This window comes from Lynx rufus, unplaced genomic scaffold (assembly GCF_022079265.1).
Source record: "Lynx rufus isolate CCGP_SWC_20201006 ecotype Redwood Valley unplaced genomic scaffold, mLynRuf1.p SCAF_7, whole genome shotgun sequence".
Classification (NCBI taxonomy): domain Eukaryota; kingdom Metazoa; phylum Chordata; class Mammalia; order Carnivora; family Felidae; genus Lynx; species Lynx rufus.
In genome coordinates, this window is record NW_025814889.1 from 108,533,783 (window position 1) to 108,541,867 (window position 8,085).

Here is an 8,085-nt window from a genome sequence, read left to right on the forward strand (position 1 = left end):
TAAGTAAAAGGACTGTGCTGCCCTCCCACTCTGCCCCCACCTCCCCTCCGTCTCCCCTCCCCTAACCCCCCTCCCCTCTGCCCTGCACAGATCTCAAAGAGTAGGTTCATTTGGATCCCAACATTCCCTGCCATCCTGGACCCCAAGTTTTATGTAGTGAAAAGTGTTTAGATGCCAATTTAGCCAGTCTGTTTCAGTTCTACTCTTTGCAAAAATGGGGGAAGGGGAACCTAATGGCTCTTAAAAAGTATTTTGTTTGATTTTCAAGTTCTGGAATTAGCTGCACTTTTATTTGTATTTTCATTTCCCGAGAAAGGATACTTGGAAGACAGTCAAGGAACCCTGGGCAGGTAGAGGAGACAGAGAATCTGAACAATTCTTTTGGATCAAAACTACAATCTCTTCATCCTGTGTCCTATTTCCCCTCCCTACTCCTGAGGTAAAATAACCAAAGCTTGTTGTGTTTTGGAATAATGAAAGTAGTTTTATATTAAACGGAAACTACTTTTCCTACAGGAAATAAAAAAAATAGCTTGCATCTACTATGGTGGGAGTCCCATTGCTTTGGGTACTCTCTCCCGTTTCTGACTCCCTACAAGCTGTGTGTTCTGCAGTCAGCAGAGAATCCATTGCAGGCCAACACCACCCTTCTTGACTATATGAAAGATATCTCCTCTTTGAGGACACTGAAGTTTATACAGGTTGTGACTTTGTCCCAAATCACCTAACTGGAAGAAACACATTGCAAAGTTGCAACCACAGTGAAACTTAGATTGCTTGAGACAGGAGCCTTAGCAATTGCTGCAGTAACTGGAGGAAGAAATATAAAACTTAAGCAGCTTCATGCAGATCATTTCAAGATGGCACCTCAGTGATCTGAGCTGCCAACTCCTGATGGCCTCCCTCTGACCTTTAGTGCAGTTAAAGTACTTTCTCAATGTTTTGCTTGTATACAGTTAAAATGCAAAGAAAGTAATCATAATTAAACACTACTGTTCCACTAGCTTTGAAGTTCTACAAGATTGACCTTCTCTGGATTTTGTGTACATCACAGTGTGTGTGGTTGTAGGGAGACAACTCCACAGAAATGGCCTACATCCTTTCTCAGAGATGCAGCCCTGAAACGACTGTAACTACATTGAGTGCAAGTGGAAGGATTGACAATCTTCCAGACAGTCCAGAAAAAAATGGCTAAAAAAACTGGATTTTCTTACAAGTTAGGCAGATGAAAAACAAAAACACAACAAAACAAGGATCAAGCAAAATTGAATAATAACCCCTTCTTGAATGGGGTCCAGAATCTTTGATGAGCTGCAATCTGTGAATCAACTCAAATAGGACAATACCTTTTTAAATTTTTTTTTCAACGTTTATTTATTTTTGGGACAGAGAGAGAGACAGAGCATGAACGGGGGAGGGGCAGAGAGAGAGAGGGAGACACAGAATCGGAAACAGGCTCCAGGCTCTGAGCCATCAGCCCAGAGCCCAACGCGGGGCTCGAACCCACGGACTGCGAGATCGTGACCTGGCCGAAGTCGGACGCTTAACCGACTGCGCCACCCAGGCGCCCTGGACAATACCTTTTTAGACACAAATGTTCATACAGTGTATTGGAACTCTCCATTCTACCAATCTGGTGCTAACAAAATTTTGTCACAGGGTTGAAGTCTTGTATCACCCAGCAATTTTAAAACTAGGATAATTTTTTTAATATCCTGGTTGAAACACAGGAAGATGGCTTGGTATTGCCAAGACTTCAACTTGCTTTGACCTCAGGTTGTGGCTAGACCCCAAGCTATGGAAACTAAAATTGTGTGCAAATGGGATAGTTCCAGCAGTAATATGAAATTTCCCTATACCAACATCAGCATCCCCGTGCCTAATGATAGCTCCTAGGGAAATGCAACAGATCTTCAAGAAAGCTTTGTTGGACCCTCCTTTAGAATCCAACATTGAGCAGAATCAGGCTTGTATTAGAGGTAAGGTTAAATGACATATAAGTGAAAAGCAATCTGCATGTTAGTTTTGAAATCCCTACCATGGTGAGAGAAATTTCAGGATTGAACTGTTTACAAGCACAAAATGCCAAGAGGTGTGCCAAACTACTTTTTATTTCTCAAAGGCTTAACAATAAGTTGTTTTATCTGTGGGCATGATTTCCTACATAATTCCTTTCCTCCTTAAGCTTGGTATTTTCTGTGTATCAGTTTAAGAAAAGTAGTGTCCACATTTTACTCTTCATGGATTTGCTCTCTTTTGTTACAAATTCCCACTTGGAATTTAATTTTAGTCACCAAAAAGTTCCCTTCTGGCTGCAGATTTCCCTGAACCCCATTTTCAGTCAAAAAATTGTTTTTCACTTTTTTGAACTCTTACCATTCTATCTATACATCTCTTAATTTACTTAAAACTTTCTGCTTCTTGATACTGTTTTTAATTTTTTTTTTCAACGTTTATTTATTTTTGGGACAGAGAGAGACAGAGCATGAACGGGGGAGGGGCAGAGAGAGAGGCAGACACAGAATCGGAAACAGGCTCCAGGCTCCGAGCCATCAGCCCAGAGCCTGATGCGGGGCTCGAACTCACGGAGCGCGAGATCGTGACCTGGCTGAAGTCGGACGCTTAACCGACTGCGCCACCCAGGCGCCCCGATACTGTTTTTAGATGTCTTATTTCCCTTTGGATTCTGAGATTTTTATGTATAGATTTTTTTGTAAAAGCTTCTTATCATATCATGTTAGTACTTACAGAAGTGTTTTGTTGTTGTTGTTGTTATTGTTGTTTTGTTTTAAGAGAGCAAACAACTGCTATTGTGTGTGTGTGTGTGCGCGCGCGCGCGCGCATGGGAGTCGTGTTGTAGAAATCTTAAACTTGGAGCTATGGGAAAGCTACTGGCCCGTGAATATTTGTATTTCTTTCCCACACCACTCTTAAACCTTGTCTAAGATCTCCCCTGCCATGACCCAGGCCTATAATGTAGATTGTAGGGTTTTTGTTTGCAAAAAATGCAAAACTTAACTTTATCCATTATCAAAGTACCGTAGACTCTTTTTTGTTTGTTTTATAATTTAAGGGAAGAGTGAGGATAATGCCAGTTGTTTGTGTTAGCATTTAGTGGGTTGAAATATTTTATAACTGAGATAAGTCAAAATCTATTACAATATTTAAGAAATGCAGCAGAAAAAGAATTAATGTTGACACTGTGAACATTTAGAAGACCACTAGAAAAACAGAGTAATTAGCTTGTGCCTGGAGAGCCTGAGACAGATGTAATCTGATCTAATATCAGAATTCAGATATGGTGCACAGTTTTAACGGCCATATAATTTTGGGACTGATATTATTTGGATCTGTGGGCCATCTGCTTATCTTTACTACATCATACATATGCATATATAGAGAGATAAAGATTATGTCATTATAACAAAATAAATATTATTTATTTCAAATCATTGCTCATGGACACAGATAAAGTATTAGGTGCAGAAACATTTCATTATTTTTCTTCTTGGGAAGACACTGTGGAAATTTGTGTGCTAGTTTTCATCAACTCAGGAAAAATTGTCATTTATTAAAGAATTGATGCTGATGTGAAGTGACAAGTGAATTATTACACCACAGAGCTGTTTGCTTCAAGTGCATATGCTTGTGCATGTTATCACGAATTCTTCATGTTTCTAGAATGTTACTTGGACTATATACAACAAGCCACAAAATGTTAATGAGTGCGGTTCTCTCTACAGCTCTTTAGGGTAAAACCACACTTCCCCAGTGCAAATTATTCCATGACTGTAGAAGAGACTGAAAAAAAAAAAAATAAAGGAAGCCAAGGGGCACCTGAGTGGCTCAGTTGGTTAAGCATCTGAGTTTTGGTTTCAGCTCAGGTCATGTTCTCACAGTTTGTGAGTTCAGGCACTGCATGGGGCTCTGTGCTATGTGGAGCCTGCTTGGGATTCTCTGTCTCCCTGTCTCTACCCCTCCCCCACTTGCACTTGCTCTCTCTCTCTCTCTCTCAAAATAAACATTGTTAAAAGAAAAGAAAACAAAACAAACAAAGAAGGGAACTCATATCCCTACCCATCTAAATGAATGTGGCTACATTAATCTACTCCAAAGCACTAAGCTTTAATTTAAATTTTATTTGATAGTCTATTTTTAAATTTTTTTTTTTTTTCAAAGTTTATTTATTTTTGGGACAGAGAGAGACAGAGCATGAACGGGGGAGGGGCAGAGAGAGAGGGAGACACAGAATCGGAAACAGGCTCCAGGCTCTGAGCCATCAGCCCAGAGCCCGACGCGGGGCTCGAACTCCCGGACCGCGAGATCGTGACCTGGCTGAAGTCGGACGCTTAACCGACTGCGCCACCCAGGCGCCCCGATAGTCTATTTTTAAATCAACAAAATGAAAAAGTAAAATTATATTCTCCAAATCATGTGGGCTTGTATCCAGCACTTAACCCCACATCAGGGAAAATCACAAAGTGAGTCTTGCCATCAACTGTTCATCTGTCTGACATGTGGCACTATATGTATCTGACTTGCTTGGCTTGCCTTTTTTAATGCTTGCCCAATTTGCTTTTCTACTTTGTGGAAGGCAGCACACACCCTCAGGGCAGTATTCGATACTTTCTGATGAAAAAAAAGAATGTTGCTGACATAGCAAAAGCTTCAGGAAGTCACAAAAACGGGAAAGGTTTTATAAAACATGATTACCATTCCATTTTTTACAAAATGCTCAGATACTGATGGAACAAAGGTAATTGTATTTTAATTCAAGGTTTTTGTTTTTTTTTTTTTTTACAGTCCCAAGTTGTGTGGTTCACTTGTAACCGTAGGTGGTAGCAAAGTGGAAAATTATAGAGGCTAGATTATTCCTTAGGGTTCACAGTGATAACCAGAAAGATTATTTTCTGGTTTACTTGAAGCAGATAGAAACACAGATATAAAATATATGGCATTGACAAGCAGGTTTCCTGTCATGGACTATTAAAATGGTAAAACTTGAGATGAGGATTGGGAAGAAAGCATAGTCAGTTTTTACAACACGGAAGCTAAGACAAGAAATGTTCTTTATTTACCAACTTCTCTTTTAGAATATCATTCTCTTACAGATCTCGAGTTTCCTTCCATTGAGCTAAAAAGGGCTAGCTGGTGTGGAATCAATAATAGCCAACACTGAGTACTTTAAAGTACTTTCGGGGTGCCTGGGTGGCTCAGTCGGTTAGGTGTCTTACTTCGTCTCAGGTCATGTTCTCAGGGTTTGTGGTTCGAGCCCCGTATCAGGCTCCGTGCTGACAGCTCAGAGCCTGGAGCCAGCTTCAGATTCTGTGTCTCCCTCTCTCTGGCCCTCCCCTGCTCACGCTCTGTCTCACTCTCTCTCAAAAATAAACATTAGTATGTGTGCTGCTGAAACGAGCACAAAAATAAATAACCATTAAAAAAAATTAAAGTACTTGCTAAGTACTTTAGCAAGAATATAGGAGTTAGTGCTTAGGCAGATCATGATTATGAAAGCTGTTTTGAGTTGTGGTAGGGAAGAAAAGATGATGATGATGATGATAACCGACTCAGAGGGCTGTAAAATTTTGTTACGTCTTCCACAAAACTCATGGGGTAGATAAGAACATATTTTGTGATTGTTCTCACATTACAAATAAAAAACCTAAAGATCGGATAGATTAAGTGATGTGGCCAGGGACCATATATAGCAAGGTGTGATACATAAGTGTGATAAAGAACGGGTCTTCCTGATTCTCTGACTTTTTATGCATTCCAGTCTACTCAGTTTATCAGAAAGCTCTACAAATGAGGTGCTTCTTGGGGAGCCTGGCTGGCTCAGTTGGTAGAACATGTGATTCTTGATCTCGGGTTTGCAAATTGGAGCCCCACGTTGCACGTAGAGATTACTTAAACATAAAATCTTAAAAAAAAAAATCTTAACCTTTTGATCATGACCTGAGCCAAAGTCAGATGCTTAATTGACTGAGCCACCCAGGTGCCCCAGGACTATAGCTTTTCCTTAGTTCTGATTCTGAATTTAAGAAACCAATAGGACTTAGGTATCCTCGTGTTGATTTTGAATCTGAGCGGTGAAACAGGACTTTGTATTAAATACTACAAAGCTTTTGCTATTTCATACCTTTGAATTTTCTGGAATCAAGAAATATGTTAATAAAACTACACCCAATGCTCAAGTAGAATATATGATTCATTGTAGCCACTTAAAGCAGTAACTGAATTCTTCCATTCACAAACTGTGTATGCTTAGGGATGGCCATAACATTTACATTGTTTGGTGTTTACAAGCATATTTGCCAGCAAATTTTGGCTTTTGGAGAGGTAGAGTTGAGTTGGGTAACTTACAGATTACTTCTGTGTCAACAATCTTGAAAAATGAAATTTTTTCTCTATCTTTAAAACTCTTCCTGAATGAAAATGTCCATTATAATTTGTCAATAAATCACCTCCACATATTCCGTTTTATCTAAGACCTATAAATGTTCTTGTATGTTTACTATTCTAAAATACATCTAAAATTTTAACTTTGTAAAAATGCATATAGAAAAAAGATTAAAGAGCTACAATGACGTATTAATATTGGTTGTAGGTGTTTCATACAAGTATGAGTGGTTGTTACTTCTTTATATTCCTCTGTATTTCCTAGTTTTCTGTAATAAACATAGAGAACATTTAAAACAACATATTTGTTTTAAAAAGCACCTCAAATTCGACATATGAAAATTTTAAAAATTTTTTAAATTTATTCACACTTGAGAGACCAGAGACAGAGCATGAGAGGGGGAGGGGCAGAGAGAGAGGGAGACACAAAATTCAAAGCAGATTCCAGGCCTCAGCTGTCAGCACAGAGCCCCAGACGGGGCTCAAACTCACACACCATGAGATCATGACCTGAGTCAAAGTCGGATAATTAACTGACTGAGCCACCCAAGTGCTGCTATGTATAATATATATTTAAAGTTATGCAAAAAAAGTGAAGCAAAAATATGAGAAGGTATTATTTAGTTCTAAAGGTAAAAAATGTTTTCTGAGCTGAAGAATATTTAAATTCTTCTTTCTCTTTTTATGTTTTGTACAATAAGTGCTCATATATTAATTTTATGGAAGATAGTTTTCAATAAACACTCTTCTAACTGTACTTCAATATCTAAATGGACAACTTAGGCCATAAAATTCTAATTCATAGAGCTAGATTAATACAAAATTTCAAGTTGACTAGCGGTGCTAATTCAGATACAGGAAAACAAATATCATCAACTATCCTACAGCCTGCTCTTGGTGAAATTGAAGCAGTCATTTCTGTAGTTAAATGTTCAAATGGAAAGCTGCAATGTCTGTGGCCTAGGGATACTGACAGCAATGGTATAATTGACATTTTTTTAATGGATTTTAAAGTCTCAATTCTGTTCCTTCACTTTGTTATCAGAAATCTTAAAAAATTCTAATATATCAGTTTAATTTTTTTCAATTCCTAGACTCACAAGGTTATAATTAAATCTAGTAATATTAACAGTTGTATAACAATGTTAGTTCATTTGGGTTACCCTCAAATGGAAACAGAATCAAAACTTTGCCTTTTCCCTATGGTTACTGATTTCTTAAAACAGTCAAGTGGTTTTTAAAAAGAAGTAAGTAAATTTAAATCTAGATTCATTACCAGTTCCTTAAACATAATTTTATACCAACCTTTCAGTCTCTCCTCCTTTTCATTCTCCCATGGTAGGAATTACTTTATTGATTAGGAAGCTATGGCCTGAGTGCATAATGAAAATCTGTAATGAAAAACTCATTTGAGAAAGAAATTAATAATTTCAACAGTGAAATCCAATTTTCCTATGTTCATTCTTGTAATCTATTTTGCATTATTTCCCACATGTACTCCAAACATCACTGACTCATGGCATTGTGCAGATAATCGATTAAAATGAAAGAATTACATAAAATATGTTTCTTCAAGGCTAACCTCTGGCTCTTTTATATTAAAATAGTTATATTTCTATATTCAATAGCTAAAAATGTTATTAGAGAATTAAATACTTTTGCAAATACATTTATTGAATAATATTT